At 39.5% G+C, this 13,479-nt stretch overlaps 3 non-coding genes across 3 annotated transcripts; all 3 read left to right on the top strand.

Moving 5' to 3' along the window:
• The first annotated feature begins 2,658 nt into the window (after positions 1-2,658).
• Positions 2,659-4,653, top strand: LOC117149035. The gene has a single exon (XR_004460005.1). It is a non-coding gene; the product is annotated as a small subunit ribosomal RNA (ribosomal RNA).
• Positions 4,654-5,339: 686 nt separating this feature from the next.
• LOC117149033 lies at positions 5,340-5,518 on the top strand. Its single transcript, XR_004460003.1, has one exon. It is a non-coding gene; the product is annotated as a 5.8S ribosomal RNA (ribosomal RNA).
• A 395-nt stretch (positions 5,519-5,913) lies between these two features.
• Positions 5,914-9,875, top strand: LOC117149032. Its single transcript, XR_004460002.1, has one exon. It is a non-coding gene; the product is annotated as a large subunit ribosomal RNA (ribosomal RNA).
• The last annotated feature ends 3,604 nt before the right edge of the window (positions 9,876-13,479 follow it).

Genomic DNA, 13,479 nt, shown 5'->3' with positions numbered 1-13,479 from the left:
AATTATACCGCTGCTTCGAGCACTGGGTTTTTTGCGCTGATAACACGCACACTCGGGTGTGCGATGGTGTTAGTGCGAACTACCGTTAGGTACGTTGGCTGGGCCAATCAAAACGCGCGACAAGATCACGCGACGCGAAGTGGCTGGGCACAAGTAACGGGACTTACAACTGTGAACAATTTGCTAACAATTTGCTGTCGATCCGCAGGCACGTCTGCACTCGTCGAGTGTTCGATCGCGACTTGCCATTATAGTGAGAGGGTATAGTAGTGTAAACGACCGGAATTACGACAGAGGGTTCAAAAACTACTATAGGTAGGCAGTGGTTGCCGACCTCTCATATTGTTCAAAACTTATGTATTCATATGATTTTGGCAATTATATGAGTAAATTAAATAATATACATATGAAAATTATTAATTATTATATGTATAGGGGAAAAAATGCTGAAATATTCCCACATTCTCTTAGTATTATAGAGAAAAGCCATTATAGTGAGAGGGTATAGTAGTGTAAACGACCGGAATTACGACAGAGGGTTCAAAAACTACTATAGGTAGGCAGTGGTTGCCGACCTCTCATATTGTTCAAAACTTATGTATTCATATGATTTTGGCAATAATATGAGTAAATTAAATAATATACATATGAAAATGATTAATTATTATATGTATAAGGGAAAAAATGCTGAAAATATCCCACATTCTCTTAGTATTATAGAGAAAAGCCATTATAGTGAGAGGGTATAGTAGTGTAAACGACCGGAATTACGACAGAGGGTTCAAAAACTACTATAGGTAGGCAGTGGTTGCCGACCTCTCATATTGTTCAAAACTTATGTATTCATATGATTTTGGCAATAATATGAGTAAATTAAATAATATACATATGAAAATGATTAATTATTATATGTATAAGGGAAAAAATGCTGAAAATATCCCACATTCTCTTAGTATTATAGAGAAAAGCCATTATAGTGAGAGGGTATAGTAGTGTAAACGACCGGAATTACGACAGAGGGTTCAAAAACTACTATAGGTAGGCAGTGGTTGCCGACCTCTCATATTGTTCAAAACTTATGTATTCATATGATTTTGGCAATAATATGAGTAAATTAAATAATATACATATGAAAATGATTAATTATTATATGTATAAGGGAAAAAATGCTGAAAATATCCCACATTCTCTTAGTATTATAGAGAAAAGCCATTATAGTGAGAGGGTATAGTAGTGTAAACGACCGGAATTACGACAGAGGGTTCAAAAACTACTATAGGTAGGCAGTGGTTGCCGACCTCTCATATTGTTCAAAACTTATGTATTCATATGATTTTGGCAATAATATGAGTAAATTAAATAATATACATATGAAAATGATTAATTATTATATGTATAAGGGAAAAAATGCTGAAAATATCCCACATTCTCTTAGTATTATAGAGAAAAGCCATTATAGTGAGAGGGTATAGTAGTGTAAACGACCGGAATTACGACAGAGGGTTCAAAAACTACTATAGGTAGGCAGTGGTTGCCGACCTCTCATATTGTTCAAAACTTATGTATTCATATGATTTTGGCAATAATATGAGTAAATTAAATAATATACATATGAAAATGATTAATTATTATATGTATAAGGGAAAAAATAATCATATTATATATGAATAATGGAAAAAAAATGAAATGTTCCTATAATCTCTTAATATATAAGAGAATAGCCCGTATGTTGGGTGGCAAACGGAATTGAAAATACCCGCTTTGAGGACAGCGGGTTCAAAAACTACTATAGGTAGGCAGTGGTTGCCGACCTCCCGCATTATTCGAAATATTTATTTCGGATTATGTTTATATTGGTTACATACAATAAAGTATATTATTATCCGTACAAATTTGTTTCTCAGTTCTATAGAACACGGGACTTGGCTCCGCGGATAATAGGAATATACGCTTTATAGATAATATCGTTGAAACAAAAGTCAAGTTTCTATTATATATAGAATAACAAATCGTTTCCATATATTATCGTTAATTTTTGGAGGCAGGCAAATATTAATTTATTACCTGCCGTATAGTTGGATTATTATATCGTTACGGTATAATACAAATATGGATTCTTATGAAAGAAATATAAAATTATATATTAAATGTGGAAATATTATCATATGCGCTTGGTTTTATGTTATATATTACCAGAGATATATATGAAAAGAGATAAATTTTAAATTTATCTTCAAAATGCAAATGATTTAACTTAATATTTATATTGGTTAAACAAAAATTGTACATGTGTGGATACAATAATTATGTATGTTGGAAATAAAATGATATTTTATAATGAAATATGTATGTATAAAAAGATAAAATTATAGAAATATATATATTACAATAATTAGATGAAATTCTTGTTATATTGGTAAAACAAGTATAAATTAAAAATGAAAATATGGATTACGAATGCTATATAAAAATGGCCGTAATCGAATGGATTTTTTTACTTATATATTTAAAATTTTACCCAAAGGCGAAATATTGAATTTTATTCAATATAATAAAAATCATGGAATTATATAAAGTGAAAAATCTATATATCTATATATCTATTATATTGCTTATTTCGATTCAAAATATATGAATGGAATATGAAGGAAAAACATTATTCTGGTTGATCCTGCCAGTAGTTATATGCTTGTCTCAAAGATTAAGCCATGCATGTCTAAGTACACACGAATTAAAAGTGAAACCGCAAAAGGCTCATTATATCAGTTATGGTTCCTTAGATCGTTAACAGTTACTTGGATAACTGTGGTAATTCTAGAGCTAATACATGCAATTAAAACATGAACCTTATGGGACATGTGCTTTTATTAGGCTAAAACCAAGCGATCGCAAGATCGTTATATTGGTTGAACTCTAGATAACATGCAGATCGTATGGTCTTGTACCGACGACAGATCTTTCAAATGTCTGCCCTATCAACTTTTGATGGTAGTATCTAGGACTACCATGGTTGCAACGGGTAACGGGGAATCAGGGTTCGATTCCGGAGAGGGAGCCTGAGAAACGGCTACCACATCTAAGGAAGGCAGCAGGCGCGTAAATTACCCACTCCCAGCTCGGGGAGGTAGTGACGAAAAATAACAATACAGGACTCATATCCGAGGCCCTGTAATTGGAATGAGTACACTTTAAATCCTTTAACAAGGACCAATTGGAGGGCAAGTCTGGTGCCAGCAGCCGCGGTAATTCCAGCTCCAATAGCGTATATTAAAGTTGTTGCGGTTAAAACGTTCGTAGTTGAACTTGTGCTTCATACGGGTAGTACAACTTACAATTGTGGTTAGTACTATACCTTTATGTATGTAAGCGTATTACCGGTGGAGTTCTTATATGTGATTAAATACTTGTATTTTTTCATATGTTCCTCCTATTTAAAAACCTGCACTAGTGCTCTTAAACGAGTGTTATTGTGGGCCGGTACTATTACTTTGAACAAATTAGAGTGCTTAAAGCAGGCTTCAAATGCCTGAATATTCTGTGCATGGGATAATGAAATAAGACCTCTGTTCTGCTTTCATTGGTTTTCAGATCAAGAGGTAATGATTAATAGAAGCAGTTTGGGGGCATTAGTATTACGACGCGAGAGGTGAAATTCTTGGACCGTCGTAAGACTAACTTAAGCGAAAGCATTTGCCAAAGATGTTTTCATTAATCAAGAACGAAAGTTAGAGGTTCGAAGGCGATCAGATACCGCCCTAGTTCTAACCATAAACGATGCCAGCTAGCAATTGGGTGTAGCTACTTTTATGGCTCTCTCAGTCGCTTCCCGGGAAACCAAAGCTTTTGGGCTCCGGGGGAAGTATGGTTGCAAAGCTGAAACTTAAAGGAATTGACGGAAGGGCACCACCAGGAGTGGAGCCTGCGGCTTAATTTGACTCAACACGGGAAAACTTACCAGGTCCGAACATAAGTGTGTAAGACAGATTGATAGCTCTTTCTCGAATCTATGGGTGGTGGTGCATGGCCGTTCTTAGTTCGTGGAGTGATTTGTCTGGTTAATTCCGATAACGAACGAGACTCAAATATATTAAATAGATATCTTCAGGATTATGGTGCTGAAGCTTATGTAGCCTTCATTCATGGTGGCAGTAAAATGTTTATTGTGTTTGAATGTGTTTATGTAAGTGGAGCCGTACCTGTTGGTTTGTCCCATTATAAGGACACTAGCTTCTTAAATGGACAAATTGCGTCTAGCAATAATGAGATTGAGCAATAACAGGTCTGTGATGCCCTTAGATGTCCTGGGCTGCACGCGCGCTACAATGAAAGTATCAACGTGTATTTCCTAGACCGAGAGGTCCGGGTAAACCGCTGAACCACTTTCATGCTTGGGATTGTGAACTGAAACTGTTCACATGAACTTGGAATTCCCAGTAAGTGTGAGTCATTAACTCGCATTGATTACGTCCCTGCCCTTTGTACACACCGCCCGTCGCTACTACCGATTGAATTATTTAGTGAGGTCTCCGGACGTGATCACTGTGACGCCTTGCGTGTTACGGTTGTTTCGCAAAAGTTGACCGAACTTGATTATTTAGAGGAAGTAAAAGTCGTAACAAGGTTTCCGTAGGTGAACCTGCGGAAGGATCATTATTGTATAATATCCTTATCGTTAATAAACATTTGTTATAATACAAATAAATACAATTTACCAAAATAAAAATATTACAAAATGATTCCACGGAATCAAAAGTTAAAGTCAAAATAAAATGAAGATGGCTTTTATTTTATATGTGGGGCTTGGCAACCTCATAAAAAGACTTTAACATTATTAATGTTGTTGTGCGTATTTGTGGCAGTACCTACTACAACAATGGCGTTTCCTATAAAAACAAATTCTCGAAAATGGAAATCGAAGAAACTGAACAAAATTTGAAAGTAGAAGTCGAATTAAAATTAAAATAATTTTGAATGTGGTATTCAAAATAAGTGTGTGTGTATATGGACCATAATATACACGCGTTGCGAATATGTATTGTTCATCTATGTTATGAGCATACGTTGGCTAATGCAACAACCTAAAATATACAATGTTTGTACCTGTCATCCATCAGGTTAATGTTTTATATAAATTTTGCAGTATGTGTCACCCAAAATAGCAAACCATAACCAGATTTTTATGATACATAATGCTTATATGAAACTAAGACATATCGCAACATTTATTTTTAGGTATAAAAATAAATTTATTGAAGGAATTGATATATGCCAGTAAAATGGTGTATTTTTAATTTCTTTCAATAAAAACAATATTGATATTATATAAAAATGAATTATAAAACTCTAAGCGGTGGATCACTCGGCTCATGGGTCGATGAAGAACGCAGCAAACTGTGCGTCATCGTGTGAACTGCAGGACACATGAACATCGACATTTTGAACGCATATCGCAGTCCATGCTGTTATGTACTTTAATTAATTTTATAGTGCTGCTTGGACTACATATGGTTGAGGGTTGTAAGACTATGCTAATTAAGTTGTTTATAAATTTTTTATAAGCATATGGTATATTATTGGATTAAATAATGATTTTATTCATAATATTAAAAAAGAAATGAAAAACATTATCTCACATTTGAATGTGAAAAACGAAGAGAAATATTTTCTTTTTCAATCAAATAATACTGAGAAATGTCTAGCATAAAAAATTGAAATATTTTTCATCTAGAATTGTCTCTTATTAATGATTCGGAAAAAGAAAAATCTTGGTTTTGTTATTATTCTTCGTTGGTTCGTTAAATGGATAAAAAATAACTTTGCTTACAAGAACTATTGGAACTATTTATAACGAATTTAATTGATTGTTTTATCATTTATATATAAAGAATTTATGGCAAAAAATAGTTATATATACAACCTCAACTCATATGGGACTACCCCCTGAATTTAAGCATATTAATTAGGGGAGGAAAAGAAACTAACAAGGATTTTCTTAGTAGCGGCGAGCGAAAAGAAAACAGTTCAGCACTAAGTCACTTTGTCTATATGGCAAATGTGAGATGCAGTGTATGGAGCGTCAATATTCTAGTATGAGAAATTAATGATTTAAGTCCTTCTTAAATGAGGCCATTTACCCATAGAGGGTGCCAGGCCCGTATAACGTTAATGATTACTAGATGATGTTTCCAAAGAGTCGTGTTGCTTGATAGTGCAGCACTAAGTGGGTGGTAAACTCCATCTAAAACTAAATATAACCATGAGACCGATAGTAAACAAGTACCGTGAGGGAAAGTTGAAAAGAACTCTGAATAGAGAGTTAAACAGTACGTGAAACTGCTTAGAGGTTAAGCCCGATGAACCTGAATATCCGTTATGGAAAATTCATCATTAAAATTGTAATATTTAAATAATATTATTAAGAATAATGTGCATTTTTTCCATATAAGGACATTGTAATCTATTAGCATATCCCAAATTTATCATAAAATATAACTTATAGTTTATTCCAATTAAATTGCTTGCATTTTAACACAGAATAAATGTTATTAATTTGATAAAGTGCTGATAGATTTATATTATTACAGAGCGTTAATTTTTCGGAATTATATAATGGCATAATTATCATTGATTTTTGTGTTTATTATATGCTCTTGTATGATTAACAATGCGAAAGATTCAGGATACCTTCGGGACCCGTCTTGAAACACGGACCAAGGAGTCTAACATATGTGCAAGTTATTGGGATGTAAACCTAATAGCGTAATTAACTTGACTAATAATGGGATTAGTTTTTTAGCTATTTATAGCTAATTAACACAATCCCGGGGCGTTCTATATAGTTATGTATAATGTATATTTATATTATTTATGCCTCTAACTGGAACGTACCTTGAGCATATATGCTGTGACCCGAAAGATGGTGAACTATACTTGATCAGGTTGAAGTCAGGGGAAACCCTGATGGAAGACCGAAACAGTTCTGACGTGCAAATCGATTGTCAGAATTGAGTATAGGGGCGAAAGACCAATCGAACCATCTAGTAGCTGGTTCCTTCCGAAGTTTCCCTCAGGATAGCTGGTGCATTTTAATATTATATAAAATAATCTTATCTGGTAAAGCGAATGATTAGAGGCCTTAGGGTCGAAACGATCTTAACCTATTCTCAAACTTTAAATGGGTAAGAACCTTAACTTTCTTGATATGAAGTTCAAGGTTATGATATAATGTGCCCAGTGGGCCACTTTTGGTAAGCAGAACTGGCGCTGTGGGATGAACCAAACGTAATGTTACGGTGCCCAAATTAACAACTCATGCAGATACCATGAAAGGCGTTGGTTGCTTAAAACAGCAGGACGGTGATCATGGAAGTCGAAATCCGCTAAGGAGTGTGTAACAACTCACCTGCCGAAGCAACTAGCCCTTAAAATGGATGGCGCTTAAGTTGTATACCTATACATTACCGCTAAAGTAGATGATTTATATTACTTGTGATATAAATTTTGAAACTTTAGTGAGTAGGAAGGTACAATGGTATGCGTAGAAGTGTTTGGCGTAAGCCTGCATGGAGCTGCCATTGGTACAGATCTTGGTGGTAGTAGCAAATAATCGAATGAGACCTTGGAGGACTGAAGTGGAGAAGGGTTTCGTGTGAACAGTGGTTGATCACGAGTTAGTCGGTCCTAAGTTCAAGGCGAAAGCCGAAAATTTTCAAGTAAAACAAAAATGCCTAACTATATAAACAAAGCGAATATAATACACTTGAATAATTTTGAACGAAAGGGAATACGGTTCCAATTCCGTAACCTGTTGAGTATCCGTTTGTTATTAAATATGGGCCTCGTGCTCATCCTGGCAACAGGAACGACCATAAAGAAGCCGTCGAGAGATATCGGAAGAGTTTTCTTTTCTGTTTTATAGCCGTACTACCATGGAAGTCTTTCGCAGAGAGATATGGTAGATGGGCTAGAAGAGCATGACATATACTGTTGTGTCGATATTTTCTCCTCGGACCTTGAAAATTTATGGTGGGGACACGCAAACTTCTCAACAGGCCGTACCAATATCCGCAGCTGGTCTCCAAGGTGAAGAGTCTCTAGTCGATAGAATAATGTAGGTAAGGGAAGTCGGCAAATTAGATCCGTAACTTCGGGATAAGGATTGGCTCTGAAGATTGAGATAGTCGGGCTTGATTGGGAAACAATAACATGGTTTATGTGCTCGTTCTGGGTAAATAGAGTTTCTAGCATTTATGTTAGTTACTTGTTCCCCGGATAGTTTAGTTACGTAGCCAATTGTGGAACTTTCTTGCTAAAATTTTTAAGAATACTATTTGGGTTAAACCAATTAGTTCTTATCAATTATAACGATTATCAATTAACAATCAATTCAGAACTGGCACGGACTTGGGGAATCCGACTGTCTAATTAAAACAAAGCATTGTGATGGCCCTAGCGGGTGTTGACACAATGTGATTTCTGCCCAGTGCTCTGAATGTCAAAGTGAAGAAATTCAAGTAAGCGCGGGTCAACGGCGGGAGTAACTATGACTCTCTTAAGGTAGCCAAATGCCTCGTCATCTAATTAGTGACGCGCATGAATGGATTAACGAGATTCCTACTGTCCCTATCTACTATCTAGCGAAACCACAGCCAAGGGAACGGGCTTGGAATAATTAGCGGGGAAAGAAGACCCTTTTGAGCTTGACTCTAATCTGGCAGTGTAAGGAGACATAAGAGGTGTAGAATAAGTGGGAGATATTAGACCTCGGTTTGGTATCGTCAATGAAATACCACTACTCTTATTGTTTCCTTACTTACTTGATTAAATGGAACGTGTATCATTTCCTAGCCATTATACGGATATATTTATTATATCTTATGGTATTGGGTTTTGATGCAAGCTTCTTGATCAAAGTATCACGAGTTTGTTATATAATCGCAAACAAATTCTTTAATAAAACGATGCATTTATGTATTTTTGATTTGAAAATTTGGTATAACTCCAATTACTCAGGTATGATCCAATTCAAGGACATTGCCAGGTAGGGAGTTTGACTGGGGCGGTACATCTCTCAAATAATAACGGAGGTGTCCCAAGGCCAGCTCAGTGCGGACAGAAACCACACATAGAGCAAAAGGGCAAATGCTGACTTGATCTCGGTGTTCAGTACACACAGGGACAGCAAAAGCTCGGCCTATCGATCCTTTTGGTTTAAAGAGTTTTTAACAAGAGGTGTCAGAAAAGTTACCATAGGGATAACTGGCTTGTGGCGGCCAAGCGTTCATAGCGACGTCGCTTTTTGATCCTTCGATGTCGGCTCTTCCTATCATTGTGAAGCAAAATTCACCAAGCGTTGGATTGTTCACCCATGCAAGGGAACGTGAGCTGGGTTTAGACCGTCGTGAGACAGGTTAGTTTTACCCTACTAATGACAAAACGTTGTTGCGACAGCATTCCTGCGTAGTACGAGAGGAACCGCAGGTACGGACCAATGGCACAATACTTGTTCGAGCGAACAGTGGTATGACGCTACGTCCGTTGGATTATGCCTGAACGCCTCTAAGGTCGTATCCGTGCTGGACTGCAATGATAAATAAGGGGCAATTTGCATTGTATGGCTTCTAAACCATTTAAAGTTTATAATTTATTTTATAAACGACAATGGATGTGATGCCAATGTAATTTGTAACATAGTAAATTAGGAGGATCTTCGATCACCTGATGCCGCGCTAGTTACATATAAAAGCATTATTTAATACAATGACAAAGCCTAGAATCAATTGTAAACGACTTTTGTAACAGGCAAGGTGTTGTAAGTGGTTGAGCAGCTGCCATACTGCGATCCACTGAAGCTTATCCTTTGCTTGATGATTCGATAAATAAATGATTTTTCCTGTAGCCAAACAAACACCTCGTCATCAATTTAGTGACGCATATGATATTGTCCCTATCATATAATTTTTGATATAAAGACTTTAAAGAATTATATCAAGTTGCCAAATACCTCGTCATCAATTTAGTGACGCATATGATATTGTCCCTATCGTATAATTTTTGATATAAAGACTTTAAAGAATTCTATCACGTTGCCAAATACCTCGTCATCAATTTAGTGACGCATATGATATTGTCCCTATCATATAATTAATATAAAGACTTTAAAGAATTATATCAAGTTGCCAAATACCTCGTCATCAATTTAGTGACGCATATGATATTGTCCCTATCGTATAATTTTTGATATAAAGACTTTAAAGAATTATATCAAGTTGCCAAATACCTCGTCATCAATTTAGTGACGCATATGATATTGTCCCTATCATATAATTAATATAAAGACTTTAATGAATTGTGTCAAGTTGCCAAACACCTCGTCATCAATTTAGTTTTTTTTTTTTTTTTTTTTTTTTTTTTTAGCGTGCGTTTATTTATTTAAAATCTGTCCTAGTGGACAATAATTAAATGGTTTTGCGGGGGAACATTAGCTTAAGGGATACTATTGTACATGTATTTGTGGCGGGTTTTATATGTGTTGTCTATTGTTGTGGAAGATCGAGAGGGTGTCTCCTCATGAGACGTCTGCTTGTTTGGCTATTGTCTAATAGGTTGGTGGCGAGGTGGTTAGGGTGGTTTTCGAGCCTTTTCAGGTATCTCTCGCTGAGCCTGGAGATTTCATCAGCGACTTGTGGGATTCCAAGTTCCCTATGTATGGCGACATTCTCGTGGTAGGGATGCGCATTACAGGCAATTCTCAAGCACCTATTCTGGAACCGCTGTATACGCAGGCGATTCGTGTGGCTTGCCGTGCCCCATAGCTGTATCCCGTAGGTCCAGATGGGCTTGAGAATTGCCTTGTACACCAGGATTTTGTGGTTCTGCCTTAGCTTGGACCCTCTCCCAATAAGCCAATGCATCTGCCTCAGACGCGCATCGGCCTGTATGCGTTTGCTGACGATGTGGGGACGCCAAGTGAGCCTGCGGTCCAGGGTAAGTCCTAGGTACTTGGGTGCGGGTGCGTTGGGAATGATGACTCCGTTTAGCGTGACCGGTGGGCAGTCTCCTCTCCTTAGTGCAAATGTTGTTTGGGTAGATTTTTCCGCGTTCACTACGATGTTCCACCTGCTGAGCCAGGGATGTAGCGCGTCCATTTGCCTTTGGATTGTTTCGGAGGCTTCTCGTGGGTCGGATGAGGAGGCGAGGAAAGCCGTGTCATCTGCATAAGTCGCTATAGTTAGGTTCCTGGAGGGGATTATGGGAAGGTCTGCGGTGTAAAGGGTGTACAGTATTGGTCCGAGCACACTGCCTTGCGGAACTCCAGCTCTGATCAGTCTGGGTAGGCTTATTGCACTTCCGCATCTGACTTGGAATGCTCTTCCCTCAGTGTAGGATTTGAGGAGGGTAAAATGGGGGCTTGGGAGGTAGGATTTGAGTTTATGGAGGAGTCCAGGATGCCAAACTCTGTCGAATGCCTGCTTCACGTCGAGCATTACAGCGCAGCAGTATTTCTTTTGCTCGAATGCCTCGAGGATCCGTTCGACTAGCCGGTGGCATTGCTCTGGTGTTCCGTGGGAGCGCCTGAAGCCAAACTGGTGATCGGGGATCAAACCAGCCTCATCCAGTACTGGCAATACTCTGCGCAAAAATACTCTTTCGAGTATTTTGGAGAGGATTGCCAGCAAACTAATCGGACGATAGGAGGCGAGATTGGCTTCAGGCTTACCAGGCTTGAGGAGGACAATAACCTCTGCTCTTTTCCACTCTTCCGGGAAGTACCCTAGCCGGAAGCAGCTGTTGTAAATGCTGGCCAGCATTTGTGTGCAGCGGAATGGGAGCATTTTTAGGGCCGCCGCATCTATACGATCCAGGCCTGGAGATTTGTTGTTCTTCAGTAGAGCAATCTCCTGCGCAACTTCCTCAGGGTCGACTGGTTCCAACGGGGGACCGGGAGAGCTTGGGCTATTGAGAAACCGGGCTGTTTCAGCATGTTCTTCGGCAGTGCAGCAGTCGAACGGAGAGAAGGCGTTGTAAAGGTGTTCGGCGAAAGCTTCTGCTCTTTCAGCATCCGAACGGCACCAGGATCCATCTGCTTTGCGCACTGCGGAAACCTTTTTGGCTGGTCGTTTAATGTGGCGGGTGACGTTCCACAGATTGTGGTCTGGGTCCCCGGGAGAGAGTTCCTCGAGGAATCTGAGGAAGGAGTCCTGGCGTAGGCTGGAGATCTTGTCCTTCAACTCCTTTGTGGCGTGATTGAGCGCTGTTTTGTCTCTTGGATTGCGCGTCAAGAACCAAACTCTCCTGAGACGCCTCTTCTCAGTCACGAGTGCCGCAATTTCCGGGGACCAGAGGTGGAGGTCCCTGCTAGGTGTTCTCGCAGTCTTTGGTGGCGGTGGGCTTGCGAATTCCGCAGCGTTTTGCATCTGCCTGGTGAGATTCCCGATAGCTTCATCAATGTTCCTGGGTGTGTTGAGGATGGGGTTCGGATTGACGGTGGAGAGCATCCAGGACGCGAACTTGGCGGCGTCGGTATATTTTCCAGTGAGCCTTCTGAGCGGGGTTTTCCTGAGGACTGGCGTGTTGATTAGCACGTTTATTGCACAGTGGTCTGACAGGAGATCAGCATTTGTTGTGCAGCTGATCTTCGCATGCCCTATGCCTTTCGACACAGCAAAGTCCAGTAGGTCTGGAGTCTTGAGGGGATTCGTTGGCCAGTGAGTGGGCTCGCCAGTGGAGTGGCAGTCCAGTCGGTGGCGTTGCAGGTACCCAAACAGAGTTTTCCCTTTGGGGTTGTTGGCGCGCGATCCCCACCAAGAATGTTTGGCGTTATAATCTCCAGCTGCTATGAAGCGGGGCCCAAAATGCTCGAAGAACTCACTGAGGTGAGATGCTGTTATGCGGTATCTGGGGGGAAAGTAGACCGCTCCAATGTCTAAATCTCCTTGCGGGCTGACAATCCTGATGACAGGACATTGTGCCCAGTCTTGCTGAAACGCGGGCAGCTCTAGGTATTGAATACCGCTCCTGATGAGGATGGCTGCTCCACCGCGTGCTCTGCCAGAAGGATGGTCTGCATGGATGAGGTCATATCCGCTGATATTAAAGTGGGATCTGGGGGAGAAGTGGGTTTCGGCTACGAGTAGGATATCGATCTGGTGGGTCTTCAGATGGTGCTCGACTATGGCCTTGCTGTTCTGCAGGCCGTTCGCATTCCAGACGACTAGGTGGAGCTTTAGTTGCATGACTTGCTGTTGAGAATGGTGGCCACCAGCTGTGTCATCTGGGTGAACATGCGCTCCATCATCCTTTCCATCATTCCTTCCATGCGAGCGAACATCGCTTCTATCTGACCGGAGTGTGGGGTTTCTGTTTGGGTTTGGACTGGGGTTGTGGGATTCTGCGGTGCTGCGTGCACTCCGTTGAGGGCGTCTCGGTAGCTCCTGCCAGAGGTGACGTTTGGTGATGCCACGGGCGGCGCCTTGTTAG

Source organism: Drosophila mauritiana, unplaced genomic scaffold, assembly GCF_004382145.1.
Source record: "Drosophila mauritiana strain mau12 unplaced genomic scaffold, ASM438214v1 U_10, whole genome shotgun sequence".
Classification (NCBI taxonomy): Eukaryota; Metazoa; Arthropoda; class Insecta; order Diptera; family Drosophilidae; genus Drosophila; species Drosophila mauritiana.
The sequence above is the reverse complement of the archived record's forward strand: the minus strand, read 5'-3'. Positions and strand labels throughout refer to the sequence as shown.